We start from the raw sequence: 14147 nt of genomic DNA, 5'->3' as shown, positions 1-14147 counted from the left end.
TTATGTATTACAATGTGGGTGCAATAACCTACATATAGGGAGTACCATCAACAACCTAAAAATCAGAATCCTACAGCATATACAAGCCATCAAGAATGGTGATCAAAATTATTCTATGGCCACTCCCTTTGAACAATATCATGCCTGTTCCCAAGCAAGTTTTGAGTGCTATGGGATTAAGCATGTGAAACCTAATCCTAGGGGATGGGATAGAGAAGAGGAATTTAGAAAGGGGTAATCTTGATTTATCATAATGCTGGGGACGGAAGCACCATGGGTACATAATACTATTGCGAAACTGCATGTCCATCTGTAGTGAATTTTTTTTAATTGAGAGATGGTTTTCTGCTTATTGCCACCAGGTTTCATTTTGGGGTACTGGCTCTCTTAAGATGCTGATGTACAAGTACTGTCTAAGAGATTGATTGAGGTGTGGAGTGGAGTGATAATCACAGCATTATTATCAATAATTTGATATGTCCAACATCTAATCCCCATTAAGTAGCCCATGTCTTATGCTCATTTAAGATAAGGAAGTCTTCTTACTGGTGGATGCTCTATGTCAGATTAAAGGCACTCATATAACACCCCAGTAAATTGGATTCCTTAGAAGGAATCAGTACCATATATAGGGCTTGAGAGGGAGAGGGGTCATCATTGTTGTTGTTTTCTACCTTGATAATTCTAGTATTCAACACCTTAGTGATTTAAGCTTTTAGGATATACCAGTTCCCCATATGGAATTTAGAGGTGCACATTATTAACATCAGTAGTGCTGTGCATCATGAGGTTCCTATTGTATTGGCAGATCAAGACACTACAAGATATTACCCCATATATAGTAATAGGGTGAAATATTACTATCTCTCTCCCTATTACCTCTTTATTAACATAGGTTGTGGAAGACAAAACCTTTAGGTAATGAAGTTCCAGTGAGGCATTAATTACTCATAAAAGGAGCAAGGGGGAGCACTGTTATTCTTTATTTTCTATTTTTTTCATAATTTTCATCCAAATCGAGCTTAAGAATGTGGTATCACATTAATTTGCAATTTAAGGAAGCATTCACACTTTATATGAGGATTAAGGAGGAATGTCCAGTATGTTTTACCCTAGGCACTTTTGATTGGCCCAAAAGGTGTGTTTGATTGATTATATGTGATGTCCTGTGTACACAATATTTTTGAGAATGAACAGCCTAGAAGGTATTAGTCATCTGTATGAGAATCTAATGCAGAGCAAAATTATTCTCTATTATTTACATGATCCTTATAAGTATTAACTTTTGAAACGTGGTCCCATGCCAAACTGCATTTTAATGAAAGTATGAGCATTTGAAATGGAGATTGAGAAGCAATGTCCTGCAGGCTTTAGCCTAGACAACTGTGATTGGTCCAAAAGAGATTATTAGGTTAAATATATGCAATCTTTGATTGGACAAATGATACCATGAGGAATTAGAGGATTGGCCTTGTATACTAGTAATATTGGACAAACGGAATCATGGGTTGGATGTGATCGTACATATCAACATATTGCAATACAGTAACTTGTATGCACCAGGAGGGCCTCATATATAAGTTAATCACCTTGAAAGAAACACAAATTAGCATTCTATCTTGGGGAGAATGAACAGTGGAGTTTTTAACATAATACTGCTTGATGATCTGTATATAGTTGAATGGATGTGTGCATTTATGAGCCTTCGCCGTGTAAAGATAACCATTGGAATCTTTAACAAATTACTATACATGTCACTTTATATTGGTTTCGATATAAAAGAATACATGGCCAACTCATGCTCAGCTAGAGATGTATGTCAGGGGGATATGAAAGCCTACAAGAAATGATGCACAGCCTGCAGCGCAGTGAGAAAATCACCGCACACTGAACCAGAATGAAACAGCGCCAGTGTAGGGACAGGAAATTTGATTCACGGCCCACTTTATCGACGCAAAGCCGAGCTGGAACGACACAGCCGAACTTCTTAGGAGGAATCGACGCAGCGCCTTCCATGTGGTAAACATTTCCACTCAATGCCCACCAGATCAACACAGCCCCTGTGACTTCGTCCTGCAAATGGCGGATTTCAATTTATCATCCCCGGGGCGTCTGAAAACACCCCAACCCGAAGAGGATCCCAGTCTATGCACTGGAAATTGATGCAAAGCCTGTCCTGCGTGAAAACTCAACAATGCATCGTCTGTGTGCGCCGGAACAACCTCCCCGTTTTCCACACATCTCCTCCTCTGTGGCCCCTTGCGGAGAATTTGAACACAAACCAGGCACTTTGTTCTTGCAAGAGAAAGTTGTTGATTTTAAAAGACTAATGACACTTTATATCATTTTTACAGTGATATCTCAAAATATACTCATTGCATCTTAATCGTTTTGACCTGCATCTTATCATATAAATATTATATATTTTTCCACACACTGTGTGGTGTATTTTTGTGGTGTTCTATGGTGGTATTGCATGATTTATTGCACAAATACTTTACACATTGCCTTCTAAGTTAAGCATGACTGATCAGTGCCAAGCTACCAGAGGTTGGGCACAGGATAATTTGGATTGTGTGTGACTTACACTGTTTAGAGTGAAGGTCCTTGCTTGGACCGGGGGTAACCTGACTGCCAACCAAAGACCCATATCTAACATTGACGATCAGAGGTGAGGATAGGACTGGTATTTGTGCAGTGACATACAATAGCTAAGTGTCCACTACCTACCCACAGTAGAAGGTCAACTTGATTTTTTACCTTTTTCTGCAAAGTTGTTTTCTGCCTGACATTTTTAACTAGAATCCTCATTCAACATGTCTCTGGCTGGATCTCAAGCAGGAGATAAGTATTCTGACCTAGCTATGCTGTAGACATATTCTGTTAAACACCTGAAGGGGTTCTGCAATGATATGGGAGTACCTATCCAAAAAGCCTCCAGAAAGGAGGAATTCCAAATGGCGCTGAGGGCATGGGCACAAGCCCATTCTGATGAGAATGTTGAAGAGGAGGGTCCAGATGATGGCCCCTCAGAGGATTTTTTGCCATTAGTGGAGGATGTTACCACTGTGATTGTGCCGCCTGCCAAACCAGGGAGCAGTGTCTCTAGCCTTGGCCTGACCGCAGAGGGAAGGAGGGAGGAAAGAGAGTTCCAATTACAAATGGCAAAGTTAAAAATTGAAGCTGACAGAGAGGAGGCAGCAGCTGAGAGAGCCTCGGCTGAAAAAAAACTTTTGTTGGCTCATGAACTAAGTCTCAAGGAGCTGGATATCAAGGCAAGACAGTCTGAGTCCAGCAGTGATGGTGGCAGCAGACATGCAGGACCTGTTGGGGAAAAGAACATTTGTATACCCAAAAGTGTAGTGCCAAGTTATGTGGTGGGAGATGACATTCATAAGTGGTTGGCTACTTATGAAGTTGCACTAAGGGCTCATGGGGTCTCTGAGGAGAAATGGGGGGCAGGCTTGTGGTTTTATGTATCAGTAGTGGGGAGGGACATACTTCTTACACTAGATCCAAAAGATCAAAATGTATATGCACCCATGAAAGCCGCTTTACTTGCCAAGTTTGGGCTGACTCCTGAGAAATACCATCAGAGGTTCAGGGACAGCACCAAACTCTCCACACAAACTTGGTTAGACTGTTTTGAGTTCTCCAATGAGGCACTGAATGGATGGGTGCAGGGCAACACAGTAAATGATTACACAGGATTATATGATTTGATTCTGAGAGAGCATATGCTCAGTACGGACTGATCCTAGGAAGGTTTCTGATGAGGCGGACCTCTGGGTTAGCACCAGAGTGTCCAAAAAGGTACCTAGGGGGGACACCCTCAAAGGTGGTCAGGGTTCCCAACAGAAGAAAAGGGGAGGGGGGCTTAAACATAAGGAGTTCTCCAAAGGTCCCCAAAACAATTCCGGGGGGGGGGGTGGTGGTACCCAATCCCATCCTGCGTTTGAGAAAAAGGCAGGATACTTTGATAAAAAGCAAGGGAAATGTATCCCCAAATGCTTAGAGTGCTTCAAGTATGGACACTATAAGGGTGACTCCCAGTGTCCCGAGAGGGCAAAGCCCCCCATTGGAGGGCAGACACCCGGGTTGGCTAGTGTAGCGATTGGGGAGGGGACAGTCCCAGTTGTCTTTGGGGAGCAGATAGAGGTGTTAATAGTTTTCCTGTGAGATAAGGAAATGATGGCAAAAGCCCACATGCATGCCAATACTTCCAAGTATTGGCAGTGAGTCACCATCGATGGGCAAAGAGTGGAAGCTCTGCGTGACACAGGAGCCAGTATGACTACTGTCAAGGGTCAGCTGGTGTCAGCAGACCAAATCATCCCTAATACATTCCACTAGGTCATAGTCGCTGACAATCCCGAGAGTCACCTACCAGTGGCTCTGGTTCCCTTTGAGTGGGGGTTCTCTGGTACTCTAAAGGTAGCTGTGAGTCCTGCCATGCCTGTAGATTGTTTGTTAGGCAATGATGTTGAGCACACTGGCTGGAAGGAGGTAGAGCTCAGATCCCACCTGGAGATGTTAGGTTTGCCTGAGTGGGTCTGAATGACCACAAGGTCCATGACAGCCTGGGAAGGGAGTTAAGGGCATCTGGAGCCTGGAACAAATGCCCAGACAGCTGCACAGAGGAAGGGCAGGGGGCGCAGGAAACCCACCTCAGATATTCCCACAGTGGTGGACGGGGTCCCAGAGAATGAGGCCCCTGAGCCAACTGGGGAATTATATTGCCAATCCTGGGTACCCTGCCTGAACTTGCTGGCTGACAAGTAGAGGGTGGGCCAACCAGGAAGAAATTCTGCAAGGCACAGAAGGAGTGCCCCACTCTTGAGGGTCTGAGGCAGCAGGCCTCAGCCCAAGCAGAAGGTGAAGCCTCTGGCGATAACCACATATATTGGGAGAATTATCTCCTATACAGTGAGCCTATGGTACGGGCCGCTGGGGCAGCACATGTGCTGGTGGTCCCCCAGTGTTACCGGGCCTTCCTACTGGGCCTGGTTCACGACATCCCTCTGGCAGGTCATTTGGGCCAAGACAAAACCTTTGCCAGGCTTGTCACCCACTTCCATTGGCCTAGAATGTGGGTAGCCTCTGATAGCTTCTGAAGGGCTTGCCCCACCTGCCAGGCTAATGGGAAGCTAGGGAAAAGGATTAAGGCCTCCCTGATCCCACTCCCCGTCATTGGCACCCCCTTTAAAAGGGTGGGCATCAAAGTCATTGGTCCCTTGGACCCCAAAATCACCCTAGGCAACAGGTTTATCCTGGTTTTGGTGGACCATGCCACCTGATACCCAGAGGCAATCCCTCTGAGGACAGTGACTGCACTGGTCGTGATCAGAGCCCTGAATATTTAACCGTGTGGGGTTCCCAAAGGACGTTGTGTCTGACAGAGGCACAAACTTCATGTCAGCATACATGAAGTCAATGTGGGATGAGTGTGGGGGTAACCTACCAGGTTACCACCCCTTACCATCCTCAGTCCAATGGACTTTTTGAGAGATTCAACAAGACCCTAAAAGGCATGGTTGCTGGCCCATCTGAGGTCATGAGGCATAAGCAGGACGTCCTCTTGCCATGCCTTCTCTTCACTTATAGGGAGGTGCCCCAGAAAGGGGTGGGGTTCAGCCTCTTTGAACTTCTCTACGGTCACCCTGTCAGGGGACCACTAAGCATAGTGAAAGAGGGATGGGAGAAAGTTCCCAAGAAACCTCCCCAGGATGTGGTCAGTTACATGCTGGCCCTCCGCAACCAGACACAGCGCTTCTGGAAGCTTGCCAAGAGCAACCTCAAGGCCAGTCAAGAGGTGATGAAGTATGAGTGGAAGGCCACTCTGGTTAAATTCTCACCTGGTTGCAAAGTTTGGGTGATGGAGCCAGTAGAGCCTAGAGCTCTCCAGGACCGCTGGACTGGCCCATTTGAAATCAGGGAGCGGAAGGTGGAGGCCACTTACCTAGTGGACCTCAAGACCCCTAGACACCTACTAAGGATTCTCCACCACAACTGACTAAAGCCTTATTTTGAGAGGTCTGAGGTCAGCATGCTCTTTGTGACAGATGAGGGCATGGAAGAGGAGAGTGAGCCTCTCCCCGACCTCCTCTCTGCCAAAGAAGGTGATGGGTCAGTGGAGCGTGTCAATCTCTCTGACTCCTTGACTGTAGATCAGAGGGGAGACTTCTATGAGTTGTTGGAGCAGTTCTCTTCAAGGGGTGATTTGCATGACTTTGTGAAAAAAATATTACAATCCCAAAGCTTGCATTGATTTGTGTGTTTCATACTAGTAAGTGTTCATTGGATGGAGCATGAGCACCCCCATGTACCCACCCATGGACTTTGACACAATTCCAGATTTACTAAAGGCAGTAAACCCTAGATTGCAACAAAAGCCTGCACCTATCACAAAGACATGTATTCTGCATCAAGCATAGAAAGAGGAAATTGTCTCTGTTTGAAATTGGATCGCTAGTTGGCACAGATATGCACCCTATCCAAGTAGAGACCACAAACCTAGACAGGGTAAGTCACAACACAAACTAAATTATCCTGGTTAGACCAGGTTAGAAAAATAGATAATGATTGTATAAATAAAATAAAAACAGAACAACACAAATCCAGTGTGTAGAACTAAAGAGATGATGTTTTAAATATTAAATGCAAAACAGTGCTTAGGAGCAAATAACACATTTAGGGGTTACTTTAGGGTGCTCTGGACTGGGACAAAGTCAAAGTTAATGGCCGATGGAAATGGAGCTCAGGCTGGCTACAGGGCACACACAGGACCCTGGGAACAAAGTACTTTGTAGCAACAGCGAGATGCATGGTGTGATGTGTTGATAGGGTCCTCAAAGGGATGGTGATATATTGATCTGTCCCACGCAGTGATGGAGATGCATCGGTCACTGAAGATGAGTGCTGGAGCCGAGGTGCCTTGGCTCCAAAGTGCGATCCTCTGGGTTTCTCCATGCAGTTGAGGGATGCATCAATCTCCGTAGACTGCTGCAGCGAAGCGCAGTTCTAATCCATCAGGCTCTGAAGGCAATGCATTGGTTCCAACAGTGATGCACGATGCTGCTCCTGCAACCAAGTGAATGTGCTGTTTCTGCTGCAGGCAGACAGTAGATGCATTAAATTCCATGATGCAAGCATCTTGATCCACATTTAATGAACCAGGCACAGAAGCAGGGGTAGAGGCTTTGATTTCCCTGAGTCTCAAGCAACAGGAGGCAAGTCAACAAGCCCATGGAGATCACTTGTGCAAGGCAGTGTTCAGCTCTCCCTAAGCATGGCCAGAAAGCAGCAGGGCAGTACAGCAAGAAAGGAATCATTCATGTCAGTAATCCAGCAGAGTAAGTCTATGTTGCAACACAGCAACTCTTCTGAGAGTCCAGTTGTAGGTCCCGAAGTGTTTTACTTGGTGGGGTTTAAACCCATTACTTATACCCAGTAGAGCCTTTGAAGTGGGAGAGAGTTCGACAAAGGGTCTTTGAAGGACACAGAGGTCCTTTCTTCCCTGCCCTGGCTCCAGACTATCAGTAGGGGGTAATCAACCCTTTGATGAGGACAAGGACTCCATAGACAGGTGTAAGTGTAAGCCCTCCCTCCCTCTCCCAGCCCAGGAAGGGCTATCAGAATGCAGATGAATGCAGATGACATCTCTGCCACAGCCACCCATCCTGTGTTTATGGCTGTCTCGAAGGAATGTACAAAGTGCAGCTGTCACCAACCCCAGATATGTATTGGAGGTAGGCTACAAGGCACACAGAGCAGTAAGAACAGAGAACTTCCCACCATTAAAGAGGATTTATCATTACCATTCAAAAAATATGAAACATGATGCAGCTACTCCATTCTGATCAGGAATTACAGCTTTAAAGTGTATTTAGGAATTCCCAATGCTATTCCATGAGAGGAGTAGGCTTGTTAGAAATAGGGTCTTTGGTTGGCAGTCAGGTTACCCCCTGTCCAAGCAAGAACCCTCACTCTAGTCAGGGTAAAGGAGAATCACCCTCAGCTAACCCCCGCTCACCCACTTGGTAGCTTGGCATGAGCAGGTAGGCTTAACTTCAGAGTGCTAGGTGTAAAGTATTTGAACCAACACACACAGGGGGTCATTCAGACCCCGGCCGGCGGCGGTAGCCGCCGGCCTGGCTGGGACCGCCAGAAGACCGTACCGCGGTCAAAAGACCGCGGCGGTCATTCTGGGTTTCCCACTGGGCTGGCGGGCGACCGCCAAAAGGCCGCCCGCCAGCCCAGTGGGAAACACCCTTCCATTCGGAGCCGGCGGAGTGGAAGGTGTGCGACGGGTGCAGTAGCACCCGTCGCGAATTTCAGTGTCTGCTGAGCAGACACTGAAATTCAAAGTGGGGCCCTCTTACGGGGGCCCCTGCAGTGCCCATGCCATTGGCATGGGCACTGCAGGGGCCCCCAGGGGCCCCACAACACCCCATACCGCCATCCTGTTCCTGGCGGCCGAAACCGCCAGGAACAGGATGGCGGTATGGGAGTCGGAATCCCCATGGCGGCGCAGCAAGCTGCGCCGCCATGGAGGATTCCCATGGGCAGCGGAAAGTCGACGGTACACCGCCGACTTTCCGTTTCTGGCCGCGGCTGTACCGCCGCGGTCAGAATGCCCAAAGGAGCACCGCCAGCCTGTTGGCGGTGCTCCCGCGGACCCCGACCCTGGCGGTTTTTACTGCCAGGGTCGGAATGAGGCCCACAGTCCCTTAATGAAAACACTACCAAATGACACAGGTTTAGAAAAATAGGAAATATTTATCAAAACAAAACAAGACCAAAAAGACAAAAATTCACCATACACAAGTCAAGTCATTAATTAAAAAGCAAAAAGAGTATTAAATCCTTTTGTAAACAGATAAAACACTGTTAGAATTGAAAAGTACCTGGGTCGAGTTAAAATAACACGCATGGGTGAGTGTGCGTCGAAAAAGGTAGGAGGTGCGTTGATTTCTCACCCGCAAGCGAGTTCGTGCGTCATTTCTTCTTCTCTGGTCAGACCGTGGCGATGTGTCGATCCAGACAGTACTCGGGTCCGGGCAGTCATTGCGTTGCTTTTCCAAGCCCAGCAATGTTTGCATTGGAAATCCTGCCGCACAGTGATAGCAAAACTGCACTGTGTGGGTTGCGACAATACCTGCCTCCGTCAGCGATGCAGCGCATCGTATCTCCGGCACGTGCGTCAATCTCCCAGCTGCGCTGCAATCTCTGAGTCGATTTCAACTGCGGTGTCAGCGGCGCGTCGTTTCTTCAGCCGCTCTCGGAGGTTGAATCGGAAAGTTTCACGCACGGCGGTCTGTGAGTAGATTTTCAGGCTTGGTCTGCCAGCTTCACCTGCCAAGGCCTCAGGAACTGGATAGGGCACCACTTGGCAGGGCAGGAGTCTCAGCAGAGAGTCCAGGTGCTGGTAGAAGAAGTATTTGATGGCCCTGAGACTTCAACAACAGGAGGCAAGCTCAGGACAAGCCCTTGGAGATTTCTTCACAAGCAGGAATGCACAACAAAGTCCTGTCTTTGTCCCCTTTCACCAGGCAGAAGCAGCAACTGCAGAATAGCTCCACAAAGCACAGTCACAGGCAGGGAAGCTCTTCTTTCTCAGCTCTTCAGCTCTTCTCCAGGCAGAGGTTCCCCTTGGTTTCCAGAAGTGATCCAGAGTCTGTGGTTTTGGGTGCCCTTCTTATACCCATTTTGCCCTTTGAAGTACGCTTACTTCAAGGAAAAGTCTTTCTTGTTTGTGAAATCCTGCCTTGCCCAGGCCAGGCCCCAGACATACACCAAGGGGCTGGATACTGCATTGTGTGAGGGCAGGCACAGCCCTTCCAGGTGTGAGTGACCACTTCTCCCCTCCCTCCTAGCACAGATGGCTCATCAGGATATGCAGGCTACACCCCAGCTCCCTTTGTGTCACTGTATAGAGAGAGGTGCAAACAACCCAACTGTCAAACTGACCCAGACAGGGAATCCACAAACAGGCAGAGTCACAGAATGGTTTAAGCAAGAAAATGCTCACTTTCTAAAAGTGTCATTTTCAAACACAATCTTACATTCAACTTTACTAAAAGATGCATTTTTAAATTGTGAGCTCAGAGACCCCAAACTCCACATGTCTATCCACTCCCAAAGGGAATCTATACTTTAATCATTTTTAAAGGCAGCCCCCATGTTAATCTATGAGAGGGATAAGCCTTGCAACGGTGAAAACCGAATTTAGCAGTATTTCACTGTTAGTACAAATAAAACACATTAGTATATGTCCTACCTTAAACATACACTGCACCATGCCCATGGGGCTACCTAGTTTAGGGGTGTCTTACATGTAAGAAAAGGGAAGGTGTAGGCCTGGCAAGTGGATATACTTGCCAAGTCGAATTGGCAGTTTGAAACTGCATGCACAGACACTGCAGTTTCAGGTCTGAGCCATGTTTACAGATCTACTAATGTGGGTGGCACAACCAGTGCTGCAGGTCCACTATTAGCATTTGATTTACAGGCCCTGGGCACCTCTAGTGCACTGTTCTAGGGACTTACCAGTAAATAAAATATGCTAATCATGGATGAACCAATTACATACACATTTTGTAGAGGAGCACTTGCACTTTAGCACTGGATAGCAGTGGTAAAGTGCCCAGAGTAACAACAGAGCAAAATCAGAGTCCAGCACACATCAACAACCTTGGAAACAGAGGCAAAAAGTAGGGGAGACCACGCCAAGGATGCCAAGTCTAACAGGGCTTCACAATAGTGAAAAACTAATTTGGGAATTTTCTCACTACATGTCCTATCTTTTACTTACATTACACCTTGCTCTATGGGCTACTTGGGGACTACCTTAGAGGTGACTTATATGTAAGAAAAGGGGTGTTTCAGGCTTGGAAAGCAGTTTTGAATGCCAAGTCAAAATGGAAGTAAAGTGCACACCAAGACCCTGCAATGGCAGGCCTGAGGCATGATTATGGGGATACTTATGTGGGCAGAACAATCGGTGCTGCAGGCCCACTAGTAGTATTTAATTTCCAGTCCCTTGGCACATGCAGTGCACGTTCCCAGGTATTTATAAGTAAATTAAATATGCCACTTGAGTAGGAGTCAATATTACTCTGTTTGGGGCACAAACACTTTAGCACTGATCAGAGTCCTAAAGCCAGCAAAAATGAGATCACATAAATGGAGGGAGGCAGGCTAAAAGTCAGGGAAGACCACCCTAAGGCTGTTAGGTCTAACAGTCTATAAGGAATGTTTTTTTGCAAGAATGTATACCTTCCAGCAAAAAAAACTATCCTCCTTGTAATGAAGACACTATTGCAAATTGTGTAAGGATGACTTCATTGGTGCTAGGCAGCACACAGTCTTACATATCTTAGTAGATACCGTGCATTTCTGTTCTCTCTATTTCTCTCAATGCATCACAAAAACTTTGCTTGATATCCTGCATTGAGTGACACACTAGTAAATATGCTCTAGGCGAACTGGCCCTGGCTGTAAAGCTATACCCTCACATCCTTTCCCTTGCAGCTTGTATCACAGTATATAACAGTGTAGGCACATAATAGCAATAAAGTTCAAGGCATATCAAGGAGCTATGTCATAGTCCCCAAATGGCTGGGATAGATGTGATCCCATTGCTGTATGGAAAACAATACTGATTTCAGTGATTCAAACAGTGTGCGAGAACAGGGATAAACCTCATCACAAAATGAATGGAGCCACACATCAAATAGCATTAGATGAAAAAAATATATTTTGTACAGAAATGTGGATGAAAGAGATCCCAAATTGGAATTAGATAAAGGGGTGGTGGGCTCCCTCACTATGGGTCTTTATGATGAATGGATTTTCAGTTGTTACAACAAAACACCTGGTCTTTACCAGGTGTGGAGGATAAATCTGACACCAATAAATACTATATATGGCAAATTAATCATACAAAGTTCACCATACATTTTTACAAGATTAAGATATGGAACTCTGAACTTAACTGTTTTGGTGCATGATATAGTTATACACATGAAGGAAGAAATTAGTACAAAACAAGCATATTCTAAATGAATTAAGCAGATGTATTACTTTGTCATGCAATGCAGCACAGCAACAGATTTGCTGCATTGAGTTTTGCAAGGTGAACAAAGAGTGCAGACCCATATCTATCATATTTTCCCTACTGCTACTTTCATCACCTATGCTGAAGCACTAACAGGGCTTCCCTGTATGCTGCACAGCCACGCATCATGGTTCTAGTGTAGGATTTGAACTGAATGTATACCCTTCCAGTACACATTCTTATCCCTACAGAAAGTGGCAAGGATTCCATGCCTTTGATGGGTGCAGTGTACATCCATGCAATGTGTAGGTTTTGGAGAAAGTAATATGTTTTCACTTCTTAACAGATTCTTCACGGAGTTGTTATTTGTGAAAGCAAAGCTGGCCCAGCAATCTTAGTAGATTGGGCTTTGTGCCAAAATCTACGGTGTTTGCATAGATTTGCCCAAGTAATAGCCTACTAATGACCCTTTGACACTAAGCTACCAAAGGCAGTACACACTTTTTGCACCTCTCCAAACTAAAACGATGATCCTACTAGGATATTCCCTGTCTTTTAACCTTTTTCACATGGTATCCTGTTGTCTGCAAGTAATTCACATCACTGGTATAGCTTTGTTGAGCCTTGAGTCCTTAGATGTGAAGATAACCGTTATTCAAGGTAAACTAATGATATATTTATACAGTATACCCACAGCAGGAAATAGTCTTTCACATGCAACTAGCATTTATCCTAATAGAATGAAGTTGAGTATACTGGACGGTGAACTACTCAGGACTATCCATCCAACATGTGTGCAATACAAACAATGATAAGAGCACTATCGGGTTGCTAGTCATTCTAATGATCTCCATTGTCATAAACTTGATTTCCTTACATTTCTTGCCTTTCACAGGGTAGTAATGAGTATGTGAGGATGCTGCCAAGGAACAACCCCTAAGACACCTGGAGCCCAAATACAATATTGAACTGGAACCAAAATATCCCAGAGGGACTGAATATGGAAGAAGAGATGAAAGTACGTCTGTAATTCTCATTCAGATCTTGCTGTTTGAAGTAATTGAATGCTTTTAACTGTCCCATTTTATTTTATGTTTTGTTTACAGACCTACTGGAGAATGAAGTATGATCATGAGGAGACTCCTTTTAATTGATTAGGGATTGTATTCTCATTCCATGAACTAAGGTCCTTAGGAAGAGACATAGGATAGTAACATAAATTGTTAAAAATTAGTTCTACCTAATTTACCCACTTGGGTTTTAGAGGTAATTTGGACAATTATTTCCTTAAATGGTTCTTTCAGACCTGTATTGTGTGGGGTACACAATTAGCTGCATGCATGGAAAAGGGACACCTGATTGAGATAGGGTGTCGACTTCTTCCTTATACAATTGAACTGCCTCGGATATATTTCTGCAAGTGCAAGTTGAGATGATGAGTGAATGAGTGATGAGTGACTTCCTAGAGGATTGTTTGTACATCTGATTAACATTGATAAATCTAGAATACTTTTTTTAATTCTCAGTGAAATGATAATCATGGCAACTAATACAGTAAATCGGGTTCGTACAAAATGATTGGCCAGTGGGGCTTTACATCAATCAGCTGCTGATTTGTGGAAGAAAAGCACAATACAGATGTACCTTTATTTGATTTTTACTGTCTGTTATGTAAAACACATCAACATAAATAAAACATGAATGGGTTCGAAGGTGGTGAGACATATTTTCACATATAAGCTCTAGTATGTCTTCAAAGTCTACAAATGTGCATTTGAACTTTTTGCAATGGGTGAATTCATTGTAAATTCAACTTGACAAAGGATGTTATGGCTCAAACATATTCTTTGCCACACTTGATCTGGAGTGCCTTCTGATGTGTCACCATGTACTTGGAAGGGTGCTGGTATGTAGTATGTACAATACATCCATAAATATCTATACAAAGTGTCTATTTACCTAGATGTACAGAAAAATAAACACATTTGTCTCATTATTTCCACAGTCACAGAGAGGAAAGTTGTTTAAATGAATGCAATGCAGCTGAAACACCATCCATTAGAGAAAGACACATTAGCACCAATGCCTA

The 14147-nt window shown here is 44.9% G+C and overlaps 1 long non-coding RNA gene across 1 annotated transcript in view; it reads left to right on the top strand.

Annotated features, from left to right (window-relative positions):
* The window catches only part of LOC138294207 (uncharacterized), a 220508-nt gene extending 206738 nt beyond the window's left edge, over positions 1 to 13770 (top strand). The window contains exons 3-4 of the long non-coding RNA XR_011203269.1: positions 12954 to 13076; positions 13165 to 13770. This is a non-coding gene — a long non-coding RNA (uncharacterized lncRNA). The remainder of the gene's footprint in view (positions 1 to 12953; positions 13077 to 13164) is intronic.
* The last annotated feature ends 377 nt before the right edge of the window (positions 13771 to 14147 follow it).

Source organism: Pleurodeles waltl, chromosome 4_2 (assembly GCF_031143425.1).
Source record: "Pleurodeles waltl isolate 20211129_DDA chromosome 4_2, aPleWal1.hap1.20221129, whole genome shotgun sequence".
Classification (NCBI taxonomy): Eukaryota; Metazoa; Chordata; class Amphibia; order Caudata; family Salamandridae; genus Pleurodeles; species Pleurodeles waltl.
This window is presented reverse-complemented; position numbering and strand designations above follow the sequence as displayed.